The sequence below is a fragment of the Marmota flaviventris genome, chromosome 7 (genome assembly GCF_047511675.1).
Source record: "Marmota flaviventris isolate mMarFla1 chromosome 7, mMarFla1.hap1, whole genome shotgun sequence".
In the NCBI taxonomy this organism is placed as follows: Eukaryota; Metazoa; Chordata; class Mammalia; order Rodentia; family Sciuridae; genus Marmota; species Marmota flaviventris.
In genome coordinates this window covers 103,884,840-103,892,531 of record NC_092504.1, presented here as the reverse complement: position 1 = coordinate 103,892,531, position 7,692 = coordinate 103,884,840, and positions in this window count along the sequence as shown.

Genomic DNA, 7,692 nt, shown 5'->3' with positions numbered 1-7,692 from the left:
TCTCCAATCCCAGGTCCTATAAAAAATACTCCCTTATATTATCTTCACAGAGCTATGACAAAATTAATTAGGCAAAATTATTTGAGCTTAGTTCCTTTGTTCTTTAGAGTTAAAACTTCTTGAGAGCAGAAACTCTTTTATTCACTGCTGTATTCTTAATCCATTGGTTAATTTCCAATATATAGTTGATTTTGTCAATGATAAGTGCTGAAAAACTGAATGAATCAATTAATCATAATTCAGATAAAGGTTTTCTTTTGTATTTTGATAAACTATCCACTCTAGATGTCTATCTGCTTTTAAAATTCATCTTTGGCCCCTTCCATTCTTGAGTTTCAATTTCCTTTTGCCAGTCGTATTGATTCTTGGTGTTGTCTAATTCTTTTTAGAGTTTTGGACCCAAAACATTCAAGTCAACTATTATTTAAATACATGAAAAAAACAACATCTAAGTATTCCTTTTTTCCTTCCTCCTGTATTTCTCTCAATTGCTCATGTTGTCCATTTAGGTCTGGGTGGGCTAAGGACTCTAGCTATACTCAATCACTCCCATCCTGCAGCATATAAAACTAGTTGACAACTAGTTACTGACATTTTGAAAGGAACATGTATGCATTTTTTTTTTATCACAGAGAAGAGACTAGTCAGGGGGGAAAAAAAGAAAATACAGAAGTCAGTACCATTTAGAGAAGTATATGAATTGATTTAATTACCTTGAGATGAATAAATAACCAATCAGAAGCTAAAGACATGGATGCAGAGTTTAAAAAGATAAAAAAAAAAAATAATGGGCAAATATGATATTCCAGTCTGTGTAAAAAATATATATGAAGAAATTTTGGATTAGTCCTTAAAATAGGCTACAATTATGAAGTGAAAGATGGACATAGGCAAGGAAGGAGAACAAAAATAAATGAAAGAAATTGAGAGGTTTATATTTGAATTATCTTCTTCCTTTTTTCCTTTCTTTCCTTCTTCTTTATTTTTGAGGTAGAAGAAGTCTCATCTCCCTTCTGCTTTATTTAATTCCCTTAAGGTAGTATCTCTTAAAAGATCAGTCCTCAGTGCATCAGAATAACCTAGAATTTTTGTGAAAAATTTATACACCTGACCCCACTCCAGTACAACTAAGTCAGAGTTTCTGGGGTGAGGCTTTCATAATTTAAGAATTTTAATTAACTCCCCAAGTTTTTCTGAGACATGCTAAAGTCAAAGCAACACTGCTACAAGGCTTAATTTAAATTCTATGTTTAAGGTTTTCATGGCTTGAGGGTTAAGATAAAAACGTCAAAGAAAAAGCCGAGATATACTTTAAAATGCATTTTTGGTAGTTTCTGTGACATAGGAGTCAGAATACAGAGGATACAATAGAGAATGAATAATAAAAAAAAAATAGATGTCACATATGTGGTTTCTCAGCAGTGAAAAAGAAAGACAAATATATCAGAAGATTTCATTGGTGTTAATGAGGGTTTTTTTAAATTTTCTTTTCCCAAAATTCAATAATATGAAGACAAAAAAGGACATTAGTAGAAATATTAAATAAAATTTGTAGTAAATAAATATGTTTTATTGATGTTAATTTTGTGGCTAAAGTTTTTTCAATTTATTTCAAAATCAATTGATTGAAACTGCATTTTTATAAAACTAGATAAAATCTGATTACATGTATTGTACATAACAGACAACATAATGTCTTTGATGGAGGCATATTGAAGTCAAAGTTTATTGAATTATTTTTAATTATTTCTCTACAACAGTTTCTATAGTTGAATCTATCATACAAGAATCATCTTATATAAATAGCAGATCTGGTGTATTCATCTTTGAGTCTGCTATCGATTTGGATGATGAAACATCTTTAGATGATCCCTCAGGCATTTATGGAATACACTTATGTAGTCAAAACTCTGATTTGTTCTATGCAGAATCAAAATTCTATTAGAGTGTCTTTACTCTCAAGAGCATAAGACCTAGCTAATGAAGTGGTGATAGTAGTTAACATCTTTGAGCAATCATAGAAACTTTTAAACATTCTTTATCTTACTGAACACTCACAGCTATCCAATGAGGAAGGAAATTAACCCCATGTCAGAAGAGGAACTGAGAGAAATAGGGATTGAATAATTTATCAAAAACATGGAACAAGATAGAGAAAGAGATGGAGGTTAAGCCCCAAACCCTGCTTTTAACCACCAAGTTATTCCATTTTTCCTGGGAAGAAAAGATATATAATATAGTATTGAATGCTGAAAGGCAATTTATCCTTGGATACTGAATCCTATGAATTAATTTTTTTCCTGAGAAGAGCAAATGTGGAATATAATAGCTAAAGCTGGAGCAACTGAGATGATTTCTTGAGGAACTAGACAACAAGACAGCATAAACATTGCAGAGAATGAAAATGAAGACAAAGCTATAACTTACCTCTGCTTATCTTAATATTTTTGTATTTCTTTTTTTATTATAAAATTTAGTTTGTTTTAATTTGTTATACATGACTGAGAATGCATTTATGCACTTTGATACATCATTCATCGATGAGATATAATTTCTCATTTTTCTGAGTGTACATGTTACGAATCATATTGGTTATGTAGTCACATATATACATACAGTAATAATGTCTGTTTTATTATACTATCTTTCTTATCCCCACATTCCCTCCCCTCCCCTCACATCACTTCCCTCTACCTAATCTAAGCTATGCTATTCTTCCCTAGAGAAAACATTTGGGGTTTGGTTTTGTGGGATTCGCTTACTTGACTTAGCATGGTATTCTCCAACTCCAACCATTTACTGGCAAATGACAAAATTTTACTCTTCTTTAGAGCTGACCAATATTTCAGTTAGTATATAGATCACATTTTCTTTATCCATTCATCTATTGAGGGTCACCTTCTTTCTTTATCCATTCATCTATTGAGTATATAGACCACATTTTCTTTATCCATTCATCTATTGAAATTTAGTTTGTTTTAATTTGTTATACATGACTGTATAACAAATTAAAACAAACTATTGATTGGTTTCATAGTTTAGCTATTGTGAATTGAGCTGCTATAAATATTGATGTGGATGCATCACTATAGTATGCTGATCCTTTGGGTATAATCAAGGAAGTGGGATAGCTGGGTCAAATGGTGGTTCCATTCCCAATTTTCTGAGGAATCTTCATACTCCTTCCTTAGTGGTTGTTCCAATTTGCAGTCCTACCAGCAATGTATGAGTGTACCTTTTTTTACCACATCCTCACCAACATTGTTGCCTGTATTCTTGATGAGTGCCATTCTGACAGGAGTGAGATGAAATCTTAGAGTAGTTTTGATTTGCATTTCTCTAATTCCTAGAGATGTTTAACATTTTTTCATATATTTGTTGATCAGCTGTATTTCTTCTTCTGTGAAGTGTCTGTTCAGTTCCTTAGCCCATTTATTGATTGGGTTATTTGGTTTTGGTTTTTTTTTTTTTTTTTTTTTTTTTGGTGTTAAGTTTTTTGAATTCTTTATATATATAAGAGATTAATGCTTTATCAGAGGTGCCTGTGGTAAAAATTTTCTCCCAATCTGTATGCTCTCTCCTCACGTTATTAATTGTTTCTTTTGCTGAGAAGAAGCTTTGTAATTTGAATCCATCCCATTTATTGATTCTTGACTTTACTTCTTGCACTTTAGGTGATGTTAAGGAAGTCAGGTCCTAGGCCAATGTGGTGAAGATTTGGGCCTAGTTTTTCTTATATTATGCATAGGATCTCTGTTCTAGTGCCTAATTTTTTGATCCACTTTGAGTTGATTTTTGTGCAGATTGAGAGATAGAGGTTTAATTTCATTTTGGTATATATGGATTTTTAGTTTTGCCAGCACCATTTGTTGAATAGACTATCTTTTCTCCAGTGAATGTTTTTGGCACCCTTGTCTATTATGAGATAACTGTATTAATGTGGGTTTGTCTCTGTGTCCTCTATACTGTACCATTGGTCTACAAGTTTATTTTGGTGCCAATATCATGCTGTTGTTGTTACTATAGCTCTGTAGTATAGTTTAAGGTGATGCCTCTTGCTTCACTTTTCTTGCTAAGGATTCCTTTAGCTATTCTGGGTCTCTTATTTTTCCAAAAAATAAATTTAATAATTGCATCAATTAGAGTTTTCTCCCTTTTTCTCTCTATTAGCAAGGGCAGAGGTTTATCTATTTTTTCAAGGAACCAACTTTTTGTTTTGTCAATTTTTTCAATTATTTCTTTTGTTTCAATTTCAATAATTTCAGCTGTGATTTTAATTATTTTCTATGTTCTACTGCTTTTGGTGTTGATTTGTTCTTCTTTTTCTAGGGCTTTGATATATAATGTTAGGTCACTTATTTGTTGACTTTTTATTTTTTAATGAATGCACTCAATGCAATAAACTTTCCTCTTAGTACTGCCTTCATAGTGTCCCAGAGAATTTGATATGTTATATCAGTGTTCTCACTTACCTCTAAGAATTTTTTTTTATTTCATTCTTGATTTCTTCTACTATCCCTTCATCATTTAGTTGTATGTTATTTAGTCTCCATTTGTTACAGTAGCTTCTATTTTTTATCATTGATTTCTAATTTCATTCCATTGTGGTCTGATAAAATGAAAGGTATTATATTTGTTTTTTTGTATTTACTATGAGTTGCTTTGTGGCATAAGATATGGCCTGTTTTAGAGAAGCAGCCATGTACTGCTAAGAAGAAAGTATATTTGCTCATTGATGGATGAAATATTCTATATATGACTGTTAAGTCTAAATTATTAATTGTATTATTTAGTTCTATAGTTTTCTTATTTAGTTTTTGTTTGGAAGATCTGTCCAGTAGTGAGAGAGGTATGTTAAAGTCATCCAGTATTATTGTATTGTGGTTTATTTGAAATTTGGAATTGAGAAGGGTTTGTTTGATGTACATAGATGCTCCATTGTTTGGGGCATAAATATTTATAATTGTTATGTTCTGCTTATGTATACTTCCCTTAAGAAGCATGAAATGCCCTTCTTTTTCTCTTCTAATTAGCTTTGATTTGAAGTCTACTTTATATTAAATGAGAATGGAAACCCCTGCTTGTTTACACAATCCATATGAGTGATAAGATTTTTCCCATTTTTTCACCTTCAGCCTGTGGAAGTCTTCCTATGCAGTGAGTCTCTTGAAGATAGCATATTGTTGCGTCTTGCTTTTTAATCCAATCTGCCAGTCTATGTCTTTTGATTGATGAGTTTATGCCATTAACATTCAAGGTTATTATTGAAATATGATTTGAAATCCTTGTAATTTTGATTTATCTCTGGCTTTTGATTTGTCTTAGTTACTCATTTGGTTGAATGTCTCTTTAGTGTAGATCCTCCCTTTTCTGGTTTTCACTTTTTCTTTTTTTTTTTTTTTTCACTTCATTGTCATGGAATATTTTATTGATTTTGTTGAGAATGCTCTGTTAGTGTAGGCTTTCAAGTTGTGAATTCTTTTAATTTTTGTTTATCGTGGAATGTTTTAATTTCACCTTCAAATCTGAAATTTTATTTTGCTGGATATAAAAATTCTTGTTTGGCATCCATTTGCTTTCAGAGCTTGAAATATATTATTCTAGGACCTCTTAGCTTTGAGGGCCTAGGCTGAGAAATCAGTTGAGTTTGGAATTGGTTTCCCCCATCCATAATTTGATATTTTTTTTCCTCTCACAACCTTTAAGATTTTTTCTTATCATGTGTTTGTCATTCTCATTATAATGTGTGTTGGTGTGGATTTGCTATAATTTTGTACATTTGGGGTCTTGTAATCCTCTTGTATTTGATTTTCCATTCCATTATTTAGGTTTAGGAAATATTCTGCTATTATATCATTGAAAAGATTGTGCATTCCTTTGGTTTGTGTCTCTGCTCCTTCATCTGTTCTGATAACTCTTAAATTTGGTCTTTTCATGTTATCCCATAATTTTTGGATGTTCTATTCATGGTTTCTTACCATCTTCTTTGCATGTTCAACTCTACTTTCAAGATTATATATTTTGTCTTCATTGTCTGAGGTTCTGTCTCCCAAGTGGTCTAGTCTGTTGGTGATTATTTCTAGTGAATTTATAATTTAGTTTACTGATTCCTTCATTTCAATGATTTCTGTTTGGTTTTTTTTCACGATATCTAACTCTTTATAGACTTTCACTTCCTGTATTTTTTCTTTGATTTCACTGCTTACACTCTCCTTTACTTCAAATATCAATTTAACTATATACAATCTGAACTCCTTCTTGAACATTTCTTCTACTGTCTTATCAGTAATTTCTGTTGTTGAAGCATCTTGGTTTATTTGAAGCACTTTATTCCCTTGTTTTTTCATGTTGTTAGTGTGTTTTCCCATCTAGAAATATGGATCGAGGGCAGGATAAATTCTACCCTGCAGACCTATAGTGTCCTGAATGTTTCCAGCACCTCACCTTTACTGCTAAGACCAATATCAATAGCACCCAGTATACACAAAATATAGCCTTAAACCTAGTAACTCCCACTAAGGTGTCTACTGCTTTCTTGCATTAAACCAAAATGATGAGTTCAATAACTATCTATAGTACAAACAGAATGTTTGTTAAAACAATTTACAATTTCAAATGGTGGATGAGAGAACAGAGGGAGTGTAGTATGCAATATTCTCAAGGGAGGAAGATAGAAGCTAAAAGTAAAAATTCACAGGAAGAGTAGAAGAGGAGCCGACAGAGATTGGTTGTTGGTTGGAGAAAAGTTGGAAATAAAATTCAAGAAAATAGATGAGAGAGGAAGAATACGAACAAAGAGAAAAAAATTAACGACATAAGAATAAAACAAAAATGCAAAACACCATTCATTTATCATTGTCTTCCACACGCTGATGCATACAAAAAAAATCCTGTTCCAAATATGGTAGAGAGATTAGTGAATGAAAAAATAAAATAAATCTTGCTGGAGAGTCAAACTGTCTTTTTCAGTGTTCAACAGTTTCTCAGCCCTGTCTCTGATGTCTCTGGGGATCACCAAATCCAAATCAGCCCTAATACCCAGTCTCTATCCCACAGATCAGGGCTTCAGATACCTCATGATTGGCCATGCAATAGTACCAAGATCTCAATGTTGCTCCTACTTGCAGAGAGACCACCAGGGATATACACATGCAAAGGAGCAATCCTGAAATGCAGCAGCAAAATAAGGGCCACTAGCACTCTCAGAAGGAAAACTCCAGTCTCCTCCAAACCCAAACCCTTAGGCACCCTCACCCTCACCCTGCAGGTCCCAGCCAGAGTCCCCAGACAGAGACCCTTGTGATGGTAAACCTGCTGACACCCAGATGCCAGGCTCTGGCTAATGTTCCAAAATGGATGCAAACAAACCTGGAGTCTTCCCTAAAGCAATCCTCTAGGCTGTGGTAGCAGCAGTAGTGGTGGTGGTGGTTGGAAGCAGGCAGCAGCTCAGCAGTAGCCTGCAGCTGCAGCAGTGGCTGCAACTGCAGCTGTGAGTCAGCATCACCAGGCGATCTCTGGGGGTCAGGAGCAGTGTGGGCTTCAGTTGCATCTGGGGCAGTGGTTTCTTCTGTGGCAGCAGCACCCATAAAGAAGACCTCCAGGTGGTCTCAAACTGGCAGCAGCAGAATCAAAGGCAGCAGCAATGGTAGTAGCAATGCAGGTGGCAGTTGATTGACAGTAGACTTCCGGTTC